At 44.9% G+C, this 21307-nt stretch overlaps 27 non-coding genes across 27 annotated transcripts; all 27 read right to left on the bottom strand.

Annotated features, from left to right (window-relative positions):
* Positions 1–1779: 1779 nt before the first annotated feature.
* On the bottom strand, positions 1780–1892 carry LOC147152340 (U5 spliceosomal RNA). The gene has a single exon (XR_015085922.1). It is a non-coding gene; the product is annotated as a U5 spliceosomal RNA (small nuclear RNA).
* A 615-nt stretch (positions 1893–2507) lies between these two features.
* LOC147152339 (U6 spliceosomal RNA) lies at positions 2508–2615 on the bottom strand. The gene has a single exon (XR_015085897.1). It is a non-coding gene; the product is annotated as a U6 spliceosomal RNA (small nuclear RNA).
* A 649-nt stretch (positions 2616–3264) lies between these two features.
* Positions 3265–3377, bottom strand: LOC147152338 (U5 spliceosomal RNA). Its single transcript, XR_015085956.1, has one exon. It is a non-coding gene; the product is annotated as a U5 spliceosomal RNA (small nuclear RNA).
* A 616-nt stretch (positions 3378–3993) lies between these two features.
* On the bottom strand, positions 3994–4103 carry LOC147152337 (U6 spliceosomal RNA). The gene has a single exon (XR_015085898.1). It is a non-coding gene; the product is annotated as a U6 spliceosomal RNA (small nuclear RNA).
* Positions 4104–4750: 647 nt separating this feature from the next.
* Positions 4751–4863, bottom strand: LOC147152336 (U5 spliceosomal RNA). Its single transcript, XR_015085934.1, has one exon. It is a non-coding gene; the product is annotated as a U5 spliceosomal RNA (small nuclear RNA).
* Positions 4864–5479: 616 nt separating this feature from the next.
* Positions 5480–5587, bottom strand: LOC147152335 (U6 spliceosomal RNA). The gene has a single exon (XR_015085884.1). It is a non-coding gene; the product is annotated as a U6 spliceosomal RNA (small nuclear RNA).
* Positions 5588–6236: 649 nt separating this feature from the next.
* LOC147152334 (U5 spliceosomal RNA) lies at positions 6237–6349 on the bottom strand. The gene has a single exon (XR_015085947.1). It is a non-coding gene; the product is annotated as a U5 spliceosomal RNA (small nuclear RNA).
* Positions 6350–6964: 615 nt separating this feature from the next.
* LOC147152333 (U6 spliceosomal RNA) lies at positions 6965–7072 on the bottom strand. The gene has a single exon (XR_015085883.1). It is a non-coding gene; the product is annotated as a U6 spliceosomal RNA (small nuclear RNA).
* Positions 7073–7721: 649 nt separating this feature from the next.
* Positions 7722–7834, bottom strand: LOC147152332 (U5 spliceosomal RNA). The gene has a single exon (XR_015085921.1). It is a non-coding gene; the product is annotated as a U5 spliceosomal RNA (small nuclear RNA).
* Positions 7835–8449: 615 nt separating this feature from the next.
* Positions 8450–8557, bottom strand: LOC147152331 (U6 spliceosomal RNA). The gene has a single exon (XR_015085882.1). It is a non-coding gene; the product is annotated as a U6 spliceosomal RNA (small nuclear RNA).
* A 649-nt stretch (positions 8558–9206) lies between these two features.
* Positions 9207–9319, bottom strand: LOC147152330 (U5 spliceosomal RNA). Its single transcript, XR_015085923.1, has one exon. It is a non-coding gene; the product is annotated as a U5 spliceosomal RNA (small nuclear RNA).
* A 616-nt stretch (positions 9320–9935) lies between these two features.
* On the bottom strand, positions 9936–10043 carry LOC147152329 (U6 spliceosomal RNA). The gene has a single exon (XR_015085880.1). It is a non-coding gene; the product is annotated as a U6 spliceosomal RNA (small nuclear RNA).
* Positions 10044–10692: 649 nt separating this feature from the next.
* On the bottom strand, positions 10693–10805 carry LOC147152328 (U5 spliceosomal RNA). The gene has a single exon (XR_015085931.1). It is a non-coding gene; the product is annotated as a U5 spliceosomal RNA (small nuclear RNA).
* A 616-nt stretch (positions 10806–11421) lies between these two features.
* On the bottom strand, positions 11422–11529 carry LOC147152327 (U6 spliceosomal RNA). Its single transcript, XR_015085879.1, has one exon. It is a non-coding gene; the product is annotated as a U6 spliceosomal RNA (small nuclear RNA).
* Positions 11530–12178: 649 nt separating this feature from the next.
* Positions 12179–12291, bottom strand: LOC147152326 (U5 spliceosomal RNA). The gene has a single exon (XR_015085954.1). It is a non-coding gene; the product is annotated as a U5 spliceosomal RNA (small nuclear RNA).
* A 616-nt stretch (positions 12292–12907) lies between these two features.
* On the bottom strand, positions 12908–13015 carry LOC147152325 (U6 spliceosomal RNA). Its single transcript, XR_015085890.1, has one exon. It is a non-coding gene; the product is annotated as a U6 spliceosomal RNA (small nuclear RNA).
* A 649-nt stretch (positions 13016–13664) lies between these two features.
* LOC147152324 (U5 spliceosomal RNA) lies at positions 13665–13777 on the bottom strand. The gene has a single exon (XR_015085943.1). It is a non-coding gene; the product is annotated as a U5 spliceosomal RNA (small nuclear RNA).
* A 616-nt stretch (positions 13778–14393) lies between these two features.
* LOC147152323 (U6 spliceosomal RNA) lies at positions 14394–14501 on the bottom strand. Its single transcript, XR_015085878.1, has one exon. It is a non-coding gene; the product is annotated as a U6 spliceosomal RNA (small nuclear RNA).
* Positions 14502–15150: 649 nt separating this feature from the next.
* On the bottom strand, positions 15151–15263 carry LOC147152322 (U5 spliceosomal RNA). Its single transcript, XR_015085951.1, has one exon. It is a non-coding gene; the product is annotated as a U5 spliceosomal RNA (small nuclear RNA).
* A 615-nt stretch (positions 15264–15878) lies between these two features.
* LOC147152321 (U6 spliceosomal RNA) lies at positions 15879–15986 on the bottom strand. The gene has a single exon (XR_015085889.1). It is a non-coding gene; the product is annotated as a U6 spliceosomal RNA (small nuclear RNA).
* A 649-nt stretch (positions 15987–16635) lies between these two features.
* LOC147152320 (U5 spliceosomal RNA) lies at positions 16636–16748 on the bottom strand. Its single transcript, XR_015085920.1, has one exon. It is a non-coding gene; the product is annotated as a U5 spliceosomal RNA (small nuclear RNA).
* A 615-nt stretch (positions 16749–17363) lies between these two features.
* On the bottom strand, positions 17364–17471 carry LOC147152319 (U6 spliceosomal RNA). The gene has a single exon (XR_015085877.1). It is a non-coding gene; the product is annotated as a U6 spliceosomal RNA (small nuclear RNA).
* Positions 17472–18120: 649 nt separating this feature from the next.
* Positions 18121–18233, bottom strand: LOC147152318 (U5 spliceosomal RNA). Its single transcript, XR_015085919.1, has one exon. It is a non-coding gene; the product is annotated as a U5 spliceosomal RNA (small nuclear RNA).
* A 607-nt stretch (positions 18234–18840) lies between these two features.
* Positions 18841–18948, bottom strand: LOC147152317 (U6 spliceosomal RNA). The gene has a single exon (XR_015085876.1). It is a non-coding gene; the product is annotated as a U6 spliceosomal RNA (small nuclear RNA).
* A 649-nt stretch (positions 18949–19597) lies between these two features.
* On the bottom strand, positions 19598–19710 carry LOC147152316 (U5 spliceosomal RNA). The gene has a single exon (XR_015085918.1). It is a non-coding gene; the product is annotated as a U5 spliceosomal RNA (small nuclear RNA).
* A 615-nt stretch (positions 19711–20325) lies between these two features.
* Positions 20326–20433, bottom strand: LOC147152315 (U6 spliceosomal RNA). Its single transcript, XR_015086012.1, has one exon. It is a non-coding gene; the product is annotated as a U6 spliceosomal RNA (small nuclear RNA).
* A 649-nt stretch (positions 20434–21082) lies between these two features.
* LOC147152314 (U5 spliceosomal RNA) lies at positions 21083–21195 on the bottom strand. Its single transcript, XR_015085929.1, has one exon. It is a non-coding gene; the product is annotated as a U5 spliceosomal RNA (small nuclear RNA).
* Positions 21196–21307: the final 112 nt, after the last annotated feature.

The raw sequence follows: 21307 nt of genomic DNA, 5'->3' as shown, positions 1-21307 counted from the left end.
ACTCAATCAACTCCCTCTAACATTTTGTGTCTTGTCCAGGAGTTCCTCATCTTTTTACCGTATTTTCCGGACTATAAGTCGCAGATTTTGTCATAGTTTGGCCGGGTGCGATTTATACTCTGGAGTGAGTTATGTGTGAAATTATTAACACATTACTGTCATGGATTGTTACTGCTGACTTGTGACTTGTTTTGTCTCCCTCTGCAGGCGCTTTAGCGCTAAAGCGCCTGCAGAGGGAGACAAAACATCCATCCATTATCTGTTCCGCTTCTCCTCACAAGGGTCGCGGGGCGTGCTGGAGCCTATCCCAGCTGTCTTTGGGCAGTAGGCGGGGGACACCCTGAACTGGTTGCCAGCCAATCGCAGGGCACACAGAGACAAACATCCGCACTCACAATCACACCTAGGGGCAATTTAGAGTATCCAATCAACTTACCATGCATGTTTTTGGAATGTGGGAGGAAACCGGAGTGCCCGGAGAAAACCCACGCAGGCACGGGGAGAACATGCAAACTCCACACAGGGAGGCCGGGGCCGGGATCGAACCCACGACCTCTGAACTGTGAGGCGGACGTGCTAACCAGTCGACCACCGTGCCGCCGAGACAAAACATCATAAATATAAGTCAGCACTAACAAGCCATGACAATTACTTCGATATCATTTAACATGTTATTGTAACCAACATAAAGAAACATAAGATACATCCTAAAAGCTATTAAAATGCATGAATAATTTAAATGGTTAAAGTCTAATGTTTTGTTAAACTAACAGGTCTTACTAGTCGATGAAGCCAGCTTATCCAAAAAGCTAAACATTCACAAACAAATTCCACAGACTCTAAGTGTGCAGCGAAGTTGCCTGTTTATATTGTGAAAGGGCACAAGAAACAGAAAATACTATCAAGCTATGCATTACATACACATGTATTTTCATAGACATGAACAAGATGAGCCTATGCTAATGATTAGCATTAGTTTGTTTGGTCAACAACCTACTATCATCCACAATTCAGCTTGTATATGATTTTTTTATAATATACACATTTTGTATATGAATGTCATTACAATTACACAATTGTCAAAGTTAGTCTAAGACAATGGTTGAACAAGACCACAAACAGGCAGACATGCTAACGATCATGATTAGCATTAGCGATAGCGAATGGTATGTTGAGTCAACAACACAGTAAAATCATCCACAATTCAGCTTCACGAAATTGCGTGTCACCCTTGTGCAGGAACCATGCTAAGGAAGCTATTTTTGTGCCGCCGGAGCTAACACGCAAAGCTCATCATGCCGCTTTCATGATATAGCATCCTTGGCAAAAAGATCCCTCAGTGGCGGTGGCGACAATTGCAGCGTAACCGTGGGTAGGAAGCACCCGGATTCAAGACAAACCCCCAAATGAGGAATCTTTTCCTTGACAGTGTAAGGTCGATCAGCTAGCTTCAGGTCGTAGAATGAACTGGACGAACAAGAGAAAAGGCTACAATCTTAAAATCCTACACAAGTCTGTCATTGCCCATGCCAAGGTTTTTTCCGCCTCCCAGCTATCCTGCTTGGTTGTGCTAATTGAATTAATCAACATTGTTAGTCTTCTCGGGCAAGAGTTGTTGGCGTTGGTCACGTGGTGAATAGTGCACAGCGCACACTAAAATCTGTTTCAAAATCAAACCACGGAGGTGTCATCAAGGCTGGCCCACCAAGGGTTTAGCCATTTTACAATACCATGCTGGATGATCTGCAGCCTTGATTTATTACTTTCAACATTCATAGACGCTCTGCCTGGACATAGCAGGAAAAAATTGGTGGAATCTCATTCTGTTACTCTCCACGGAAATCTTTAGTAAAAGGCAAAAGACTTATACGATTTGAAGAGAAACATAAGATGTGCTGCAGTCAGCTACGGAAAAGAATAGTCTTTCGCTAGTACCCCTGACGGTCAAAGTGTCATATTGCGTCTGTCGCATGATGGACGGCACTGAATGTATTCCACATCAGCGCTGCGAGGGGACCAAGAAATTGACTATAGGTCTCCCTTTCGAGTCCAGCGGAACAAAGTGGGCTGCAATCAGACCCTCCTCAGCAGAATTTTTGAGGTGAGATTTTGTTTGCCTCAGTTGGAGTCCAACCCACGCTTCAAACGAAACTGGAGTCTAAATTCAGCGACTTTGACTGCTCAGAAAATCTACCCATCTTTGGCATCCAGGTTTCATAGTTTTAGCTCTCATACAAGGACGAAAACATATCCAGTTTACCGTTGATGTCATGCAGTGGACTTGGCGTGCCAAGGAAATGGCTAAAAACCTGAAAAATCCTATGCAAGTCTGTCGTTACCAATGCTGAGGCTGTTGTATTTTTCTCCAAAGTATCAGACTCGGGTGCTCCGGTTTAATCAATGTAGATCGGGCAAATCTGGTCAAGTAAAAATCTCTGTTGACACTCTGAGCAGGGAAAAACTTGGTTCTGCTGGAGGTAGCAGCTATATCATAGCGTGAGGCCTTCAAAATTGAAATTCGCTTCACGAAATTGCGTGTCATCCTTGCGCAGGGGCCATGCTAATCTTCTCTGTATCATAATCCAATTTTTCATATATGCGGCCGTAGCAAGCACGCAAAGTTCATCATGCCGCCTTCATTATATAGCATCCTTGGCAAAAAGATCCCTCACTGGCGGTGGCGACAATTGCAGCGTAACCCTGGGTAGGAAGCACCCGGATTCAAGACAAACCCTCAAATGAGGAATCTTTTCCTTGACATTGTAAGGTCGATCGGCTGGATGCGATTAGGTCTGTTCGTAAAAATGGAATCAACTGGGTTCTTGGAATTGCTCTCACACCAACAGGAAATTATACCCAATTTGAATTTCAGGTCTTAGAATGAACTGGACGAACCAGAGAAATGGCTACAATCTTAAAATCCTACACAAGTCTGTCAATGCCCATGCCAAGGTTTTTTCCGCCTCCCAGCTATCCTGCTTGGTTGTGCTAATTGAATCAATCAACATTGTTACCCTTCACCAATATCTTTTGTTAAAAAGAAACTGCATGTATGAGCGGGTGGGATTACTTTTGCAGTAGGCTTCTCGGGCAAGAGTTGTTGGCGTTGGTCACGTGGTGAATAGTGCACAGCGCACACTAAAATCTGTTTCAAAACCAAACCACGGAGGTGTCATCAAGGCTGGCCCACCAAGGGTTTAGCCATTTTAAAATACCATGCTGGATGATCTGCAGCCTTGATTTATTATTTTCAACATTCATGGACGCTCTGCCTGGACAAAGCAGGAAAGAATTGGTGGAATCTCATTCTGTTACTCTCCACGGAAATCTTTAGTAAAAGGCAAAAGACTTATATAATTTGAAGAGAAACATAAGATGTGCTACAGTCAACTACGGAAAAGAATAGTCTTTCGCTAGTACCCCTGACGGTCAAGGTGTCATTTTGCGTCTGTCGCATGATGGACGGCACTGAATGTATTTCATATCACCGCTGCGAGGGGACCAAGAAATTGACTATAGGTCTCCCTTTCGAGTCCAGCGGAACAAAGTGGGCTGCAATCAGACCCTCCTCAGCAGAATTTTTGAGGTGAGATTTTGTTTGCCTCAGTTGGAGTCCAACCCACGCTTCAAACGAAACTGGAGCCTAAATTCAGCGACTTTGACCGCTCAGAAAATCTACCCATCTTTGGCATCCAGGTTTCATAGATCTATGCTCTCATACAAGGACGAAAACATAGCCAGTTTACCGTTGATGTCATGCAGTGGACTTGGCGTGCCAAGGAAATGGCTAAAAACCTGAAAAATCCTATGCAAGTCTGTCGTTACCAATGCTGAGGCTGTTGTATTTTTCTCCAAAGTATCAGACTTGGGTGCTCCGGTTTAATCAATGTAGATTGGGCAAATCTGGTCAAGTAAAAATCTCTGTTGACACTCTGAGCAGGGAAAAACTTGGTTCTGCTGGAGGTAGCAGCTATATCATAGCGTGAGGCCTTCAAAATTTTAATTCGCTTCACAAAATTGCGTGCCATCCTTGCGCAGGGGCCATGCTAATGTTCTCTGTATCATAATCCAATTTTTCATATGTGTGGCCGTAGCAAGCACGCAAAGTTCACCATGCCGCCTTCATTATATAGCATCCTTGGCAAAAAGATCTCTCACTGGCGGTGGCGACAATTGCAGCGTAACCCTGGGTAGGAAGCACCCGGATTCAAGACAAACCTCCAAATGAGGAATCTTTTCCTTGACATTGTAAGGTCGATCGGCTGGATGCGATTAGGTCTGTTCGTAAAAATGGAATCAACTGGGTTCTTGGAAATGTTTTCACACCAACAGGAAATTATACCCAATTTGTGCTACAGGTCCTAGAATGAACTGGACGAACCAGAGAAATGGCTACAATCTTAAAATCCTACACAAGTCTGTCAATGCCCATGACAAGGTTTTTTCCGCCTCCCAGCTATCCTGCTTGGTTGTGCTAATTGAATCAATCAACATTGTTACCCTTCACCAATATCTTTTGTTAAAAACAAACTGCATGTATGAGCAGGTGGGATTACTTTTGCAGTAGGCTTCTCGGGCAAGAGTTGTTGGCGTTGGTCACGTGGTGAATAGTGCACAGCGCTCACTAAAATCTGTTTCAAAATCAAACCACGGAGGTGTCTTCAAGGCTGGCCCACCAAGGGTTTAGCCATTTTACAATACCATGCTGGATGATCTGCAGCCTTGATTTATTATTTTCAACATTCATAGATGCTCTGCCTGGACAAAGCAGGAAAAAATTGGTGGAATCTCATTCTGTTACTCTCCACGGAAATCTTTAGTAAAAGGCGAAAGACTTATACGAATTGAAGAGAAACATAAGATGTGCTGCAGTCAACTACGGAAAAGAATAGTCTTTCGCTAGTACCCCTGACGGTCAAGGTGTCATTTTGCGTCTGTCGCATGATGGACGTCACTGAATGTATTTCATATCAGCGCTGCGAGGGGACCAAGAAATTGACTATAGGTCTCCCTTTCGAGTCCAGCGGAACAAAGTGGGCTGCAATCAGACCCTCCTCAGCAGAATTTTTGAGGTGAGATTTTGTTTGCCTCAGTTGGAGTCCAACCCACGCTTCAAACGAAACTGGAGCCTAAATTCAGCGACTTTGACCGCTCAGAAAATCTACCCATCTTTGGCATCCAGGTTTCATAGATCTATGCTCTCATGCAAGGACGAAAACATACCCAGTTTACCGTTGATGTCATGCAGTGGACTTGGCGTGCCAAGGAAATGGCTAAAAACCTGAAAAATCCTATGCAAGTCTGTCGTTACCAATGCTGAGGCTGTTGTATTTTTCTCCAAAGTATCAGACTCGGGTGCTCCGGTTTAATCAATGCAGATCGGGCAAATCTGGTCACGTAACAATCTCTGTTGACACTCTGAGCAGGGAAAAGCTCGGTTCTGCCGGAGGTAGCAGCTAGATCATAGCGTGAGGCCTTCAAAATTTGGATTCGCTTCACGAAATTGCGTGTCATCCTTGCGCAGGGGCCATGCTAATCTTCTCTGTATCGTAATCCAATTTTTCATATGTGCCGCCGTAGCTAGCACGCAAAGTTCATCATGCCGCCTTCATTATATAGCATCCTTGGCAAAAAGATCCCTCACTGGCGGTGGCGACAATTGCAGCGTAACCCTGGGTAGGAAGCACCCGGATTCAAGACAAACCCCCAAATGAGGAATCTTTTCCTTGACATTGTAAGGTCGATCGGCTGGATGCGATTAGGTCTGTTCGTAAAAATGGAATCAACTGGGTTCTTGGAATTGTTCTCACACCAACAGGAAATTATACCCAATTTGAGCTTCAGGTCTTAGAATGAACTGGACGAACCAGAGAAATGGCTACAATCTTAAAATCCTACACAAGTCTGTCAATGCCCATGCCAAGGTTTTTTCCGCCTCCCAGCTATCCTGCTTGGTTGTGCTAATTGAATCAATCAACATTGTTACCCTTCACCAATATCTTTTGTTAAAAAGAAACTGCATGTATGAGCGGGTGGGATTACTTTTGCAGTAGGCTTCTCGGGCAAGAGTTGTTGGCGTTGGTCACGTGGTGAATAGTGCACAGCGCTCACTAAAATCTGTTTCAAAATCAAACCACGGAGGTGTCTTCAAGGCTGGCCCACCAAGGGTTTAGCCATTTTACAATACCATGCTGGATGATCTGCAGCCTTGATTTATTATTTTCAACATTCATAGATGCTCTGCCTGGACAACGCAGGAAAAAATTGGTGGAATCTCATTCTGTTACTCTCCACGGAAATCTTTAGTAAAAGGCGAAAGACTTATACGATTTGAAGAGAAACATAAGATGTGCTGCAGTCAACTACGGAAAAGAATAGTCTTTCGCTAGTACCCCTGACGGTCAAGGTGTCATTTTGCGTCTGTCGCATGATGGACGGCACTGAATGTATTCCACATCAGCGCTGCGAGGGGACCAAGAAATTGACTATAGGTCTCCCTTTCGAGTCCAGCCGAACAAAGTGGGCTGCAATCAGACCCTCCTCAGCAGAATTTTTGAGGTGAGATTTTGTTTGCCTCAGTTGGAGTCCAACCCACGCTTCAAACGAAACTGGAGCCTAAATTCAGCGACTTTGACCGCTCAGAAAATCTACCCATCTTTGGCATCCAGGTTTCATAGTTTTAGCTCTCATACAAGGACGAAAACATACCCAGTTTACCGTTGATGTCTTGCAGTGGACTTGGCGTACCAAGGAAATGGCTAAAAACCTGAAAAATCCTATGCAAGTCTGTCGTTACCAATGCTGAGGCTGTTGTATTTTTCTCCAAAGTATCAGACTCGGGTGCTCCGGTTTAATCAATGCAGATCGGGCAAATCTGGTCACGTAACAATCTCTGTTGACACTCTGAGCAGGGAAAAGCTCGGTTCTGCCGGAGGTAGCAGCTAGATCATAGCGTGAGGCCTTCAAAATTTGGATTCGCTTCACGAAATTGCGTGTCATCCTTGCGCAGGGGCCATGCTAATCTTCTCTGTATCGTAATCCAATTTTTCATATGTGCCGCCGTAGCTAGCACGCAAAGTTCATCATGCCGCCTTCATTATATAGCATCCTTGGCAAAAAGATCCCTCACTGGCGGTGGCGACAATTGCAGCGTAACCCTGGGTAGGAAGCACCCGGATTCAAGACAAACCCCCAAATGAGGAATCTTTTCCTTGACATTGTAAGGTCGATCGGCTGGATGCGATTAGGTCTGTTCGTAAAAATGGAATCAACTGGGTTCTTGGAATTGTTCTCACACCGACAGGAAATTATACCCAATTTGAGCTTCAGGTCTTAGAATGAACTGGACGAACCAGAGAAATGGCTACAATCTTAAAATCCTACACAAGTCTGTCAATGCCCATGCCAAGGTTTTTTCCGCCTCCCAGCTATCCTGCTTGGTTGTGCTAATTGAATCAATCAACATTGTTACCCTTCACCAATATCTTTTGTTAAAAAGAAACTGCATGTATGAGCGGGTGGGATTACTTTTGCAGTAGGCTTCTCGAGCAAGAGTTGTTGGCGTTGGTCACGTGGTGAATAGTGCACAGCGCTCACTAAAATCCGTTTCAAAATCAAACCACGGAGGTGTCTTCAAGGCTGGCCCACCAAGGGTTTAGCCATTTTACAATACCATGCTGGATGATCTGCAGCCTTGATTTATTATTTTCAACATTCATAGATGCTCTGCCTGGACAAAGCAGGAAAAAATTGGTGGAATCTCATTCTGTTACTCTCCACGGAAATCTTTAGTAAAAGGCGAAAGACTTATACGATTTGAAGAGAAACATAAGATGTGCTGCAGTCAACTACGGAAAAGAATAGTCTTTCGCTAGTACCCCTGACGGTCAAGGTGTCATTTTGCGTCTGTCGCATGATGGACGGCACTGAATGTATTCCACATCAGCGCTGCGAGGGGACCAAGAAATTGACTATAGGTCTCCCTTTCGAGTCCAGCCGAACAAAGTGGGCTGCAATCAGACCCTCCTCAGCAGAATTTTTGAGGTGAGATTTTGTTTGCCTCAGTTGGAGTCCAACCCACGCTTCAAACGAAACTGGAGCCTAAATTCAGCGACTTTGACCGCTCAGAAAATCTACCCATCTTTGGCATCCAGGTTTCATAATTTTAGCTCTCATACAAGGACGAAAACATACCCAGTTTACCGTTGATGTCATGCAGTGGACTTGGCGTGCCAAGGAAATGGCTAAAAACCTGAAAAATCCTATGCAAGTCTGTCGTTACCAATGCTGAGGCTGTTGTATTTTTCTCCAAAGTATCAGACTCGGGTGCTCCGGTTTAATCAATGCAGATCGGGCAAATCTGGTCACGTAACAATCTCTGTTGACACTCTGAGCAGGGAAAAACTCGGTTCTGCCGGAGGTAGCAGCTAGATCATAGCGTGAGGCCTTCAAAATTTGGATTCGCTTCACGAAATTGCGTGTCATCCTTGCGCAGGGGCCATGCTAATCTTCTCTGTATCGTAATCCAATTTTTCATATGTGCCGCCGTAGCTAGCACGCAAAGTTCATCATGCCGCCTTCATTATATAGCATCCTTGGCAAAAAGATCCCTCACTGGCGGTGGCGACAATTGCAGCGTAACCCTGGGTAGGAAGCACCCGGATTCAAGACAAACCCCCAAATGAGGAATCTTTTCCTTGACATTGTAAGGTCGATCGGCTGGATGCGATTAGGTCTGTTCGTAAAAATGGAATCAACTGGGTTCTTGGAATTGTTCTCACACCAACAGGAAATTATACCCAATTTGAGCTTCAGGTCTTAGAATGAACTGGACGAACCAGAGAAATGGCTACAATCTTAAAATCCTACACAAGTCTGTCAATGCCCATGCCAAGGTTTTTTCCGCCTCCCAGCTATCCTGCTTGGTTGTGCTAATTGAATCAATCAACATTGTTACCCTTCACCAATATCTTTTGTTAAAAAGAAACTGCATGTATGAGCGGGTGGGATTACTTTAGCAGTAGGCTTCTCGGGCAAGAGTTGTCGGCGTTGGTCACGTGGTGAATAGTGCACAGCGCTCACTAAAATCTGTTTCAAAATCAAACCACGGAGGTGTCTTCAAGTCTGGCCCACCAAGGGTTTAGCCATTTTACAATACCATGCTGGATGATCTGCAGCCTTGATTTATTATTTTCAACATTCATAGATGCTCTGCCTGGACAAAGCAGGAAAAAATTTGTGGAATCTCATTCTGTTACTCTCCACGGAAATCTTTAGTAAAAGGCGAAAGACTTATACGATTTGAAGAGAAACATAAGATGTGCTGCAGTCAACTACGGAAAAGAATAGTCTTTCGCTAGTACCCCTGACGGTCAAGGTGTCATTTTGCGTCTGTCGCATGATGGACGGCACTGAATGTATTCCACATCAGCGCTGCGAGGGGACCAAGAAATTGACTATAGGTCTCCCTTTCGAGTCCAGCGGAACAAAGTGGGCTGCAATCAGACCCTCCTCAGCAGAATTTTTGAGGTGAGATTTTGTTTGCCTCAGTTGGAGTCCAACCCACGCTTCAAACGAAACTGGAGCCTAAATTCAGCGACTTTGACCGCTCAGAAAATCTACCCATCTTTGGCATCCAGGTTTCATAGATCTATGCTCTCATGCAAGGACGAAAACATACCCAGTTTACCGTTGATGTCATGCAGTGGACTTGGCGTGCCAAGGAAATGGCTAAAAACCTGAAAAATCCTATGCAAGTCTGTCGTTACCAATGCTGAGGCTGTTGGATTTTTCTCCAAAGTATCAGACTCGGGTGCTCCGGTTTAATCAATGCAGATCGGGCAAATCTGGTCACGTAACAATCTCTGTTGACACTCTGAGCAGGGAAAAGCTCGGTTCTGCCGGAGGTAGCAGCTAGATCATAGCGTGAGGCCTTCAAAATTTGGATTCGCTTCACGAAATTGCGTGTCATCCTTGCGCAGGGGCCATGCTAATCTTCTCTGTATCGTAATCCAATTTTTCATATGTGCCGCCGTAGCTAGCACGCAAAGTTCATCATGCCGCCTTCATTATATAGCATCCTTGGCAAAAAGATCCCTCACTGGCGGTGGCGACAATTGCAGCGTAACCCTGGGTAGGAAGCACCCGGATTCAAGACAAACCCCCAAATGAGGAATCTTTTCCTTGACATTGTAAGGTCGATCGGCTGGATGCGATTAGGTCTGTTCGTAAAAATGGAATCAACTGGGTTCTTGGAATTGTTCTCACACCAACAGGAAATTATACCCAATTTGAGCTTCAGGTCTTAGAATGAACTGGACGAACCAGAGAAATGGCTACAATCTTAAAATCCTACACAAGTCTGTCAATGCCCATGCCAAGGTTTTTTCCGCCTCCCAGCTATCCTGCTTGGTTGTGCTAATTGAATCAATCAACATTGTTACCCTTCACCAATATCTTTTGTTAAAAAGAAACTGCATGTATGAGCAGGTGGGATTAATTTTGCAGTAGGCTTCTCGGGCAAGAGTTGTTGGCGTTGGTCACGTGGTGAATAGTGCACAGCGCTCACTAAAATCTGTTTCAAAATCAAACCACGGAGGTGTCTTCAAGGCTGGCCCACCAAGGGTTTAGCCATTTTACAATACCATGCTGGATGATCTGCAGCATTGATTTATTATTTTCAACATTCATAGATGCTCTGCCTGGACAACGCAGGAAAAAATTGGTGGAATCTCATTCTGTTACTCTCCACGGAAGTCTTTAGTAAAAGGCGAAAGACTTATACGATTTGAAGAGAAACATAAGATGTGCTGCAGTCAACTACGGAAAAGAATAGTCTTTCGCTAGTACCCCTGACGGTCAAGGTGTCATTTTGCGTCTGTCGCATGATGGACGGCACTGAATGTATTCCACATCAGCGCTGCGAGGGGACCAGGAAATTGACTATAGGTCTCCCTTTCGAGTCCAGCGGAACAAAGTGGGCTGCAATCAGACCCTCCTCAGCAGAATTTTTGAGGTGAGATTTTGTTTGCCTCAGTTGGAGTCCAACCCACGCTTCAAACGAAACTGGAGCCTAAATTCAGCGACTTTGACCGCTCAGAAAATCTACCCATCTTTGGCATCCAGGTTTCATAGATCTATGCTCTCATGCAAGGACGAAAACATACCCAGTTTACCGTTGATGTCATGCAGTGGACTTGGCGTGCCAAGGAAATGGCTAAAAACCTGAAAAATCTTATGCAAGTCTGTCGTTACCAATGCTGAGGCTGTTGTATTTTTCTCCAAAGTATCAGACTCGGGTGCTCCGGTTTAATCAATGCAGATCGGGCAAATCTGGTCACGTAACAATCTCTGTTGACACTCTGAGCAGGGAAAAGCTCGGTTCTGCCGGAGGTAGCAGCTAGATCATAGCGTGAGGCCTTCAAAATTTGGATTCGCTTCACGAAATTGCGTGTCATCCTTGCGCAGGGGCCATGCTAATCTTCTCTGTATCGTAATCCAATTTTTCATATGTGCCGCCGTAGCTAGCACGCAAAGTTCATCATGCCGCCTTCATTATATAGCATCCTTGGCAAAAAGATCCCTCACTGGCGGTGGCGACAATTGCAGCGTAACCCTGGGTAGGAAGCACCCGGATTCAAGACAAACCCCCAAATGAGGAATCTTTTCCTTGACATTGTAAGGTCGATCGGCTGGATGCGATTAGGTCTGTTCGTAAAAATGGAATCAACTGGGTTCTTGGAATTGTTCTCACACCAACAGGAAATTATACCCAATTTGAGCTTCAGGTCTTAGAATGAACTGGACGAACCAGAGAAATGGCTACAATCTTAAAATCCTACACAAGTCTGTCAATGCCCATGCCAAGGTTTTTTCCGCCTCCCAGCTATCCTGCTTGGTTGTGCTAATTGAATCAATCAACATTGTTACCCTTCACCAATATCTTTTGTTAAAAAGAAACTGCATGTATGAGCGGGTGGGATTACTTTTGCAGTAGGCTTCTCGGGCAAGAGTTGTTGGCGTTGGTCACGTGGTGAATAGTGCACAGCGCTCACTAAAATCTGTTTCAAAATCAAACCACGGAGGTGTCTTCAAGGCTGGCCCACCAAGGGTTCAGCCATTTTACAATACCATGCTGGATGATCTGCAGCCTTGATTTATTATATTCAACATTCATAGATGCTCTGCCTGGACAAAGCAGGAAAAAATTGGTGGAATCTCATTCTGTTATTCTCCACGGAAATCTTTAGTAAAAGGCGAAAGACTTATACGATTTGAAGAGAAACATAAGATGTGCTGCAGTCAACTACGGAAAAGAATAGTCTTTCGCTAGTACCCCTGACGGTCAAGATGTCATTTTGCGTCTGTCGCATGATGGACGGCACTGAATGTATTCCACATCAGCGCTGCGAGGGGACCAAGAAATTGACTATAGGTCTCCCTTTCGAGTCCAGCCGAACAAAGTGGGCTGCAATCAGACCCTCCTCAGCAGAATTTTTGAGGTGAGATTTTGTTTGCCTCAGTTGGAGTCCAACCCACGCTTCAAACGAAACTGGAGCCTAAATTCAGCGACTTTGACCGCTCAGAAAATCTACCCATCTTTGGCATCCAGGTTTCATAGATCTATGCTCTCATGCAAGGACGAAAACATACCCAGTTTACCGTTGATGTCATGCAGTGGACTTGGCGTGCCAAGGAAATGGCTAAAAACCTGAAAAATCCTATGCAAGTCTGTCGTTACCAATGCTGAGGCTGTTGTATTTTTCTCCAAAGTATCAGACTCGGGTGCTCCGGTTTAATCAATGCAGATCGGGCAAATCTGGTCACGTAACAATCTCTGTTGACACTCTGAGCAGGGAAAAGCTCGGTTCTGCCGGAGGTAGCAGCTAGATCATAGCGTGAGGCCTTCAAAATTTGGATTCGCTTCACGAAATTGCGTGTCATCCTTGCGCAGGAGCCATGCTAATCTTCTCTGTATCATATTCCAATTTTTCATATGTGCCGCCGTAGCTAGCACGCAAAGTTCATCATGCCGCCTTCATTATATAGCATCCTTGGCAAAAAGATCCCTCACTGGCGGTGGCGACAATTGCAGCGTAACCCTGGGTAGGAAGCACCCGGATTCAAGACAAACCCCCAAATGAGGAATCTTTTCCTTGACATTGTAAGGTCGATCGGCTGGATGCGATTAGGTCTGTTCGTAAAAATGGAATCAACTGGGTTCTTGGAATTGTTCTCACACCAACAGGAAATTATACCCAATTTGAGCTTCAGGTCTTAGAATGAACTGGACGAACCAGAGAAATGGCTACAATCTTAAAATCCTACACAAGTCTGTCAATGCCCATGCCAAGGTTTTTTCCGCCTCCCAGCTATCCTGCTTGGTTGTGCTAATTGAATCAATCAACATTGTTACCCTTCACCAATATCTTTTGTTAAAAAGAAACTGCATGTATGAGCGGGTGGGATTACTTTTGCAGTAGGCTTCTCGGGCAAGAGTTGTTGGCGTTGGTCACGTGGTGAATAGTGCACAGCGCTCACTAAAATCTGTTTCAAAATCAAACCACGGAGGTGTCTTCAAGGCTGGCCCACCAAGGGTTTAGCCATTTTACAATACCATGCTGGATGATCTGCAGCCTTGATTTATTATTTTCAACATTCATAGATGCTCTGCCTGGACAACGCAGGAAAAAATTGGTGGAATCTCATTCTGTTACTCTCCACGGAAGTCTTTAGTAAAAGGCGAAAGACTTATACGATCTGAAGAGAAACATAAGATGTGCTGCAGTCAACTACAGAAAAGAATAGTCTTTCGCTAGTACCCCTGACGGTCAAGGTGTCATTTTGCGTCTGTCGCATGATGGACGGCACTGAATGTATTCCACATCAGCGCTGCGAGGGGACCAGGAAATTGACTATAGGTCTCCCTTTCGAGTCCAGCGGAACAAAGTGGGCTGCAATCAGACCCTCCTCAGCAGAATTTTTGAGGTGAGATTTTGTTTGCCTCAGTTGGAGTCCAACCCACGCTTCAAACGAAACTGGAGCCTAAATTCAGCGACTTTGACCGCTCAGAAAATCTACCCATCTTTGGCATCCAGGTTTCATAGATCTATGCTCTCATGCAAGGACGAAAACATACCCAGTTTACCGTTGATGTCATGCAGTGGACTTGGCGTGCCAAGGAAATGGCTAAAAACCTGAAAAATCCTATGCAAGTCTGTCGTTACCAATGCTGAGGCTGTTGTATTTTTCTCCAAAGTATCAGACTCGGGTGCTCCAGTTTAATCAATGCAGATCGGGCAAATCTGGTCACGTAACAATCTCTGTTGACACTCTGAGCAGGGAAAAGCTCGGTTCTGCCGGAGGTAGCAGCTAGATCATAGCGTGAGGCCTTCAAAATTTGGATTCGCTTCACGAAATTGCGTGTCATCCTTGCGCAGGGGCCATGCTAATCTTCTCTGTATCGTAATCCAATTTTTCATATGTGCCGCCGTAGCTAGCACGCAAAGTTCATCATGCCGCCTTCATTATATAGCATCCTTGGCAAAAAGATCCCTCACTGGCGGTGGCGACAATTGCAGCGTAACCCTGGGTAGGAAGCACCCGGATTCAAGACAAACCCCCAAATGAGGAATCTTTTCCTTGACATTGTAAGGTCGATCGGCTGGATGCGATTAGGTCTGTTCGTAAAAATGGAATCAACTGGGTTCTTGGAATTGTTCTCACACCGACAGGAAATTATACCCAATTTGAGCTTCAGGTCTTAGAATGAACTGGACGAACCAGAGAAATGGCTACAATCTTAAAATCCTACACAAGTCTGTCAATGCCCATGCCAAGGTTTTTTCCGCCTCCCAGCTATCCTGCTTGGTTGTGCTAATTGAATCAATCAACATTGTTACCCTTCACCAATATCTTTTGTTAAAAAGAAACTGCATGTATGAGCGGGTGGGATTACTTTTGCAGTAGGCTTCTCGGGCAAGAGTTGTTGGCGTTGGTCACGTGGTGAATAGTGCACAGCGCTCATTAAAATCTGTTTCAAAATCAAACCACGGAGGTGTCTTCAAGGCTGGCCCACCAAGGGTTTAGCCATTTTACAATACCATGCTGGATGATCTGCAGCCTTGATTTATTATTTTCAACATTCATAGATGCTCTGCCTGGACAAAGCAGGAAAAAATTGGTGGAATCTCATTCTGTTACGCTCCACGGAAATCTTTAGTAAAAGGCGAAAGACTTATACGATTTGAAGAGAAACATAAGATGTGCTGCAGTCAACTACGGAAAAGAATAGTCTTTCGCTAGTACCCCTGACGGTCAAGGTGTCATTTTGCGTCTGTCGCATGATGGACGGCACTGAATGTATTCCACATCAGCGCTGCGAGGGGACCAAGAAATTGACTATAGGTCTCCCTTTCGAGTCCAGCCGAACAAAGTGGGCTGCAATCAGACCCTCCTCAGCAGAATTTTTGAGGTGAGATTTTGTTTGCCTCAGTTGGAGTCCAACCCACGCTTCAAACGAAACTGGAGCCTAAATTCAGCGACTTTGACCGCTCAGAAAATCTACCCATCTTTGGCATCCAGGTTTCATAGTTTTAGCTCTCATACAAGGACGAAAACATACCCAGTTTACCGTTGATGTCATGCAGTGGACTTGGCGTGCCAAGGAAATGGCTAAAAACCTGAAAAATCCTATGCAAGTCTGTCGTTACCAATGCTGAGGCTGTTGTATTTTTCTCCAAAGTATCAGACTCGGGTGCTCCGGTTTAATCAATGCAGATCGGGCAAATCTGGTCACGTAACAATCTCTGTTGACACTCTGAGCAGGGAAAAACTCGGTTCTGCCGGAGGTAGCAGCTAGATCATAGCGTGAGGCCTTCAAAATTTGGATTCGCTTCACGAAATTGTGTGTCATCCTTGCGCAGGGGCCATGCTAATCTTCTCTGTATCGTAATCCAATTTTTCATATGTGCCACCGTAGCTAGCACGCAAAGTTCATCATGCCGCCTTCATTATATAGCATCCTTGGCAAAAAGATCCCTCACTGGCGGTGGCGACAATTGCAGCGTAACCCTGGGTAGGAAGCACCCGGATTCAAGACAAACCCCCAAATGAGGAATCTTTTCCTTGACATTGTAAGGTCGATCGGCTGGATGCGATTAGGTCTGTTCGTAAAAATGGAATCAACTGGGTTCTTGGAATTGTTCTCACACCGACAGGAAATTATACCCAATTTGAGCTTCAGGTCTTAGAATGAACTGGACGAACCAGAGAAATGGCTACAATCTTAAAATCCTACACAAGTCTGTCAATGCCCATGCCAAGGTTTTTTCCGCCTCCCAGCTATCCTGCTTGGTTGTGCTAATTGAATCAATCAACATTGTTACCCTTCACCAATATCTTTTGTTAAAAAGAAACTGCATGTATGAGCGGGTGGGATTACTTTTGCAGTAGGCTTCTCGGGCAAGAGTTGTTGGCGTTGGTCACGTGGTGAATAGTGCACAGCGCTCACTAAAATATGTTTCAGAATCAAACCACGGAGGTGTCTTCAAGGCTGGCCCACCAAGGGTTTAGCCATTTTACAATACCATGCTGGATGATCTGCAGCCTTGATTTATTATTTTCAACATTCATAGATGCTCTGCCTGGACAAAGCAGGAAAAAATTGGTGGAATCTCATTCTGTTACTCTCCACGGAAATCTTTAGTAAAAGGCGAAAGACTTATACGATTTGAAGAGAAACATAAGATGTGCTGCAGTCAACTACGGAAAAGAATAGTCTTTCGCTAGTACCCCTGACGGTCAAGGTGTCATTTCGCGTCTGTCGCATGATGGACGGCACTGAATGTATTCCACATCAGCGCTGCGAGGGGACCAAGAAATTGACTATAGGTCTCCCTTTCGAGTCCAGCCGAACAAAGTGGGCTGCAATCAGACCCTCCTCAGCAGAATTTTTGAGGTGAGATTTTGTTTGCCTCAGTTGGAGTCCAACCCACGCTTCAAACGAAACTGGAGCCTAAATTCAGCGACTTTGACCGCTCAGAAAATCTACCCATCTTTGGCATCCAGGTTTCATAGTTTTAGCTCTCATACAAGGACGAAAACATACCCAGTTTACCGTTGATGTCATGCAGTGGACTTGGCGTGCCAAGGAAATGGCTAAAAACCTGAAAAATCCTATGCAAGTCTGTCGTTACCAATGCTGAGGCTGTTGTATTTTTCTCCAAAGTATCAGACTCGGGTGCTCCGGTTTAATCAATGCAGATCGGGCAAATCTGGTCACGTAACAATCTCTGTTGACACTCTGAGCAGGGAAAAACTCGGTTCTGCCGGAGGTAGCAGCTAGATCATAGCGTGAGGCCTTCAAAATTTGGATTCGCTTCACGAAATTGCGTGTCATCCTTGCGCAGGGGCCATGCTAATCTTCTCTGTATCGTAATCCAATTTTTCATATGTGCCGCCGTAGCTAGCACGCAAAGTTCATCATGCCGCCTTCATTATATAGCATCCTTGGCAAAAAGATCCCTCACTGGCGGTGGCGACAATTGCAGCGTAACCCTGGGTAGGAAGCACCCGGATTCAAGACAAACCCCCAAATGAGGAATCTTTTCCTTGACATTGTAAGGTCGATCGGCTGGATGCGATTAGGTCTGTTCGTAAAAATGGAATCAACTGGGTTCTTGGAATTGTTCTCACACCAACAGGAAATTATACCCAATTTGAGCTTCAGGTCTTAGAATGAACTGGACGAACCAGAGAAATGGCTACAATCTTAAAATCCTACACAAGTCTGTCAATGCCCATGCCAAGGTTTTTTCCGCCTCCCAGCTATCCTGCTTGGTTGTGCTAATTGAATCAATCAACATTGTTACCCTTCACCAATATCTTTTGTTAAAAAGAAACTGCATGTATGAGCGGGTGGGATTACTTTTGCAGTAGGCTTCTCGGGCAAGAGTTGTTGGCGTTGGTCACGTGGTGAATAGTGCACAGCGCTCACTAAAATCTGTTTCAAAATCAAACCACGGAGGTGTCTTCAAGTCTGGCCCACCAAGGGTTTAGCCATTTTACAATACCATGCTGGATGATCTGCAGCCTTGATTTATTATTTTCAACATTCATAGATGCTCTGCCTGGACAAAGCAGGAAAAAATTGGTGGAATCTCATTCTGTTACTCTCCACGGAAATCTTTAGTAAAAGGCGAAAGACTTATACGATTTGAAGAGAAACATAAGATGTGCTGCAGTCAACTACGGAAAAGAATAGTCTTTCGCTAGTACCCCTGACGGGCAAGGTGTCATTTTGCGTCTGTCGCATGATGGACGGCACTGAATGTATTCCACATCAGCGCTGCGAGGGGACCAAGAATTTGACTATAGGTCTCCCTTTCGAGTCCAGCCGAACAAAGTGGGCTGCAATCAGACCCTCCTCAGCAGAATTTTTGAGGTGAGATTTTGTTTGCCTCAGTTGGAGTCCAACCCACGCTTCAAACGAAACTGGAGCCTAAATTCAGCGACTTTGACCGCTCAGAAAATCTACCCATCTTTGGCATCCAGGTTTCATAGTTTTAGCTCTCATACAAGGACGAAAACATACCCAGTTTAACGTTGATGTCATGCAGTGGACTTGGCGTGCCAAGGAAATGGCTAAAAACCTGAAAAATCCTATGCAAGTCTGTCGTTACCAATGCTGAGGCTGTTGTATTTTTCTCCAAAGTATCAGACTCCGGTTTAATCAATGCAGATCGGGCAAATCTGGTCACGTAACAATCTCTGTTGACACTCTGAGCAGGGAAAAACTCGGTTCTGCCGGAGGTAGCAGCTAGATCATAGCGTGAGGCCTTCAAAATTTGGATTCGCTTCACGAAATTGCGTGTCATCCTTGCGCAGGGGCCATGCTAATCTTCTCTGTATCGTAATCCAATTTTTCATATGTGCCGCCGTAGCTAGCACGCAAAGTTCATCATGCCGCCTTCATTATATAGCATCCTTGGCAAAAAGATCCCTCACTGGCGGTGGCGACAATTGCAGCGTAACCCTGGGTAGGAAGCACCCGGATTCAAGACAAACCCCCAAATGAGGAATCTTTTCCTTGACATTGTAAGGTCGATCGGCTGGATGCGATTAGGTCTGTTCGTAAAAATGGAATCAACTGGGTTCTTGGAATTGTTCTCACACCGACAAGAAATTATACCCAATTTGAGCTTCAGGTCTTAGAATGAACTGGACGAACCAGAGAAATGGCTACAATCTTAAAATCCTACACAAGTCTGTCAATGCCCATGCCAAGGTTTTTTCCGCCTCCCAGCTATCCTGCTTGGTTGTGCTAATTGAATCAATCAACATTGTTACCCTTCACCAATATCTTTTGTTAAAAAGAAACTGCATGTATGAGCGGGTGGGATTACTTTTGCAGTAGGCTTCTCGGGCAAGAGTTGTTGGCGTTGGTCACGTGGTGAATAGTGCACAGCGCACACTAAAATCTATTTCAAAATCAAACCACGGAGGTGTCATCAAGGCTGGCCCACCAAGGGTTTAGCCATTTTACAATACCATGCTGGATGATCTGCAGCCTTGATTTATTATTTTCAACATTCATAGATGCTCTGCCTGGACAAAGCAGGAAAAAATTGGTGGAATCTCATTCTGTTACTCTCCACGGAAATCTTTAGTAAAAGGCGAAAGACTTATACGATTTGAAGAGAAACATAAGATGTGCTGCAGTCAACTACGGAAAAGAATAGTCTTTCGCTAGTACCCCTGACGGTCAAGGTGTCATTTTGCGTCTGTCGCATGATGGACGGCACTGAATGTATTCCACATCAGCGCTGCGAGGGGACCAAGAAATTGACTATAGGTCTCCCTTTCGAGTCCAGCCGAACAAAGTGGGCTGCAATCAGACCCTCCTCAGCAGAATTTTTGAGGTGAGATTTTGTTTGCCTCAGTTGGAGTACAACCCACGCTTCAAACGAAACTGGAGCCTAAATTCAGCGACTTTGACCGCTCAGAAAATCTACCCATCTTTGGCATCCAGGTTTCTTAGTTTTAGCTCTCACACAAGGACGAAAACATACCCAGTTTAACGTTGATGTCATGCAGTGGACTTGGCGTGCCAAGGAAATGGCTAAAAACCTGAAAAATCCTATGCAAGTCTGTCGTTACCAATGCTGAGGCTGTTGTATTTTTCTCCAAAGTATCAGACTCGGGTGCTCCGGTTTAATCAATGCAGATCGGGCAAATCTGGTCACGTAACAATCTCTGTTGACACTCTGAGCAGGGAAAAGCTCGGTTCTGCCGGAGGTAGCAGCTAGATCATAGCGTGAGGCCTTCAAAATTTGGATTCGCTTCACGAAATTGCGTGTCATCCTTGCGCAGGGGCCATGCTAATCTTCTCTGTATCGTAATCCAATTTTTCATATGTGCCGCCGTAGCTAGCACGCAAAGTTCATCATGCCGCCTTCATTATATAGCATCCTTGGCAAAAAGATCCCTCACTGGCGGTGGCGACAATTGCAGCGTAACCCTGGGTAGGAAGCACCCGGATTCAAGACAAACCCCCAAATGAGGAATCTTTTCCTTGACATTGTAAGGTCGATCGGCTGGATGCGATTAGGTCTGTTCGTAAAAATGGAATCAACTGGGTTCTTGGAATTGTTCTCACACCAACAGGAAATTATACCCAATTTGAGCTTCAGGTCTTAGAATGAACTGGACGAACCAGAGAAATGGCTACAATCTTAAAATCCTACACAAGTCTGTCAATGCCCATGCCAAGGTTTTTTCCGCCTCCCAGCTATCCTGCTTGGTTGTGCTAATTGAATCAATCAACATTGTTACCCTTCACCAATATCTTTTGTTAAAAAGAAACTGCATGTATGAGCGGGTGGGATTACTTTTGCAGTAGGCTTCTCGGGCAAGAGTTGTTGGCGTTGGTCACGTGGTGAATAGTGCACAGCGCTCACTAAAATCTGTTTCAAAATCAAACCACGGAGGTGTCTTCAAGGCTGGCCCACCAAGGGTTTAGCCATTTTACAATACCATGCTGGATGATCTGCAGCCTTGATTTATTGTTTTCAACATTCATAGATGCTCTGCCTGGACAACGCAGGAAAAAATTGGTGGAATCTCATTCTGTTACTCTCCACGGAAGTCTTTAGTAAAAGGCGAAAGACTTATACGATTTGAAGAGAAACATAAGATGTGCTGCAGTCAACTACGGAAAAGAATAGTCTTTCGCTAGTACCCCTGACGGTCAAGATGTCATTTTGCGTCTGTCGCATGATGGACGGCACTGAATGTATTCCACATCAGC

This window comes from Filicampus tigris, chromosome 2 (genome assembly GCF_054856515.1).
Source record: "Filicampus tigris isolate MCC_2025a chromosome 2, RoL_Ftig_1.0, whole genome shotgun sequence".
Lineage (NCBI taxonomy): Eukaryota > Metazoa > Chordata > Actinopteri > Syngnathiformes > Syngnathidae > Filicampus > Filicampus tigris.
The sequence above is the reverse complement of the archived record's forward strand: the minus strand, read 5'-3'. Positions and strand labels throughout refer to the sequence as shown.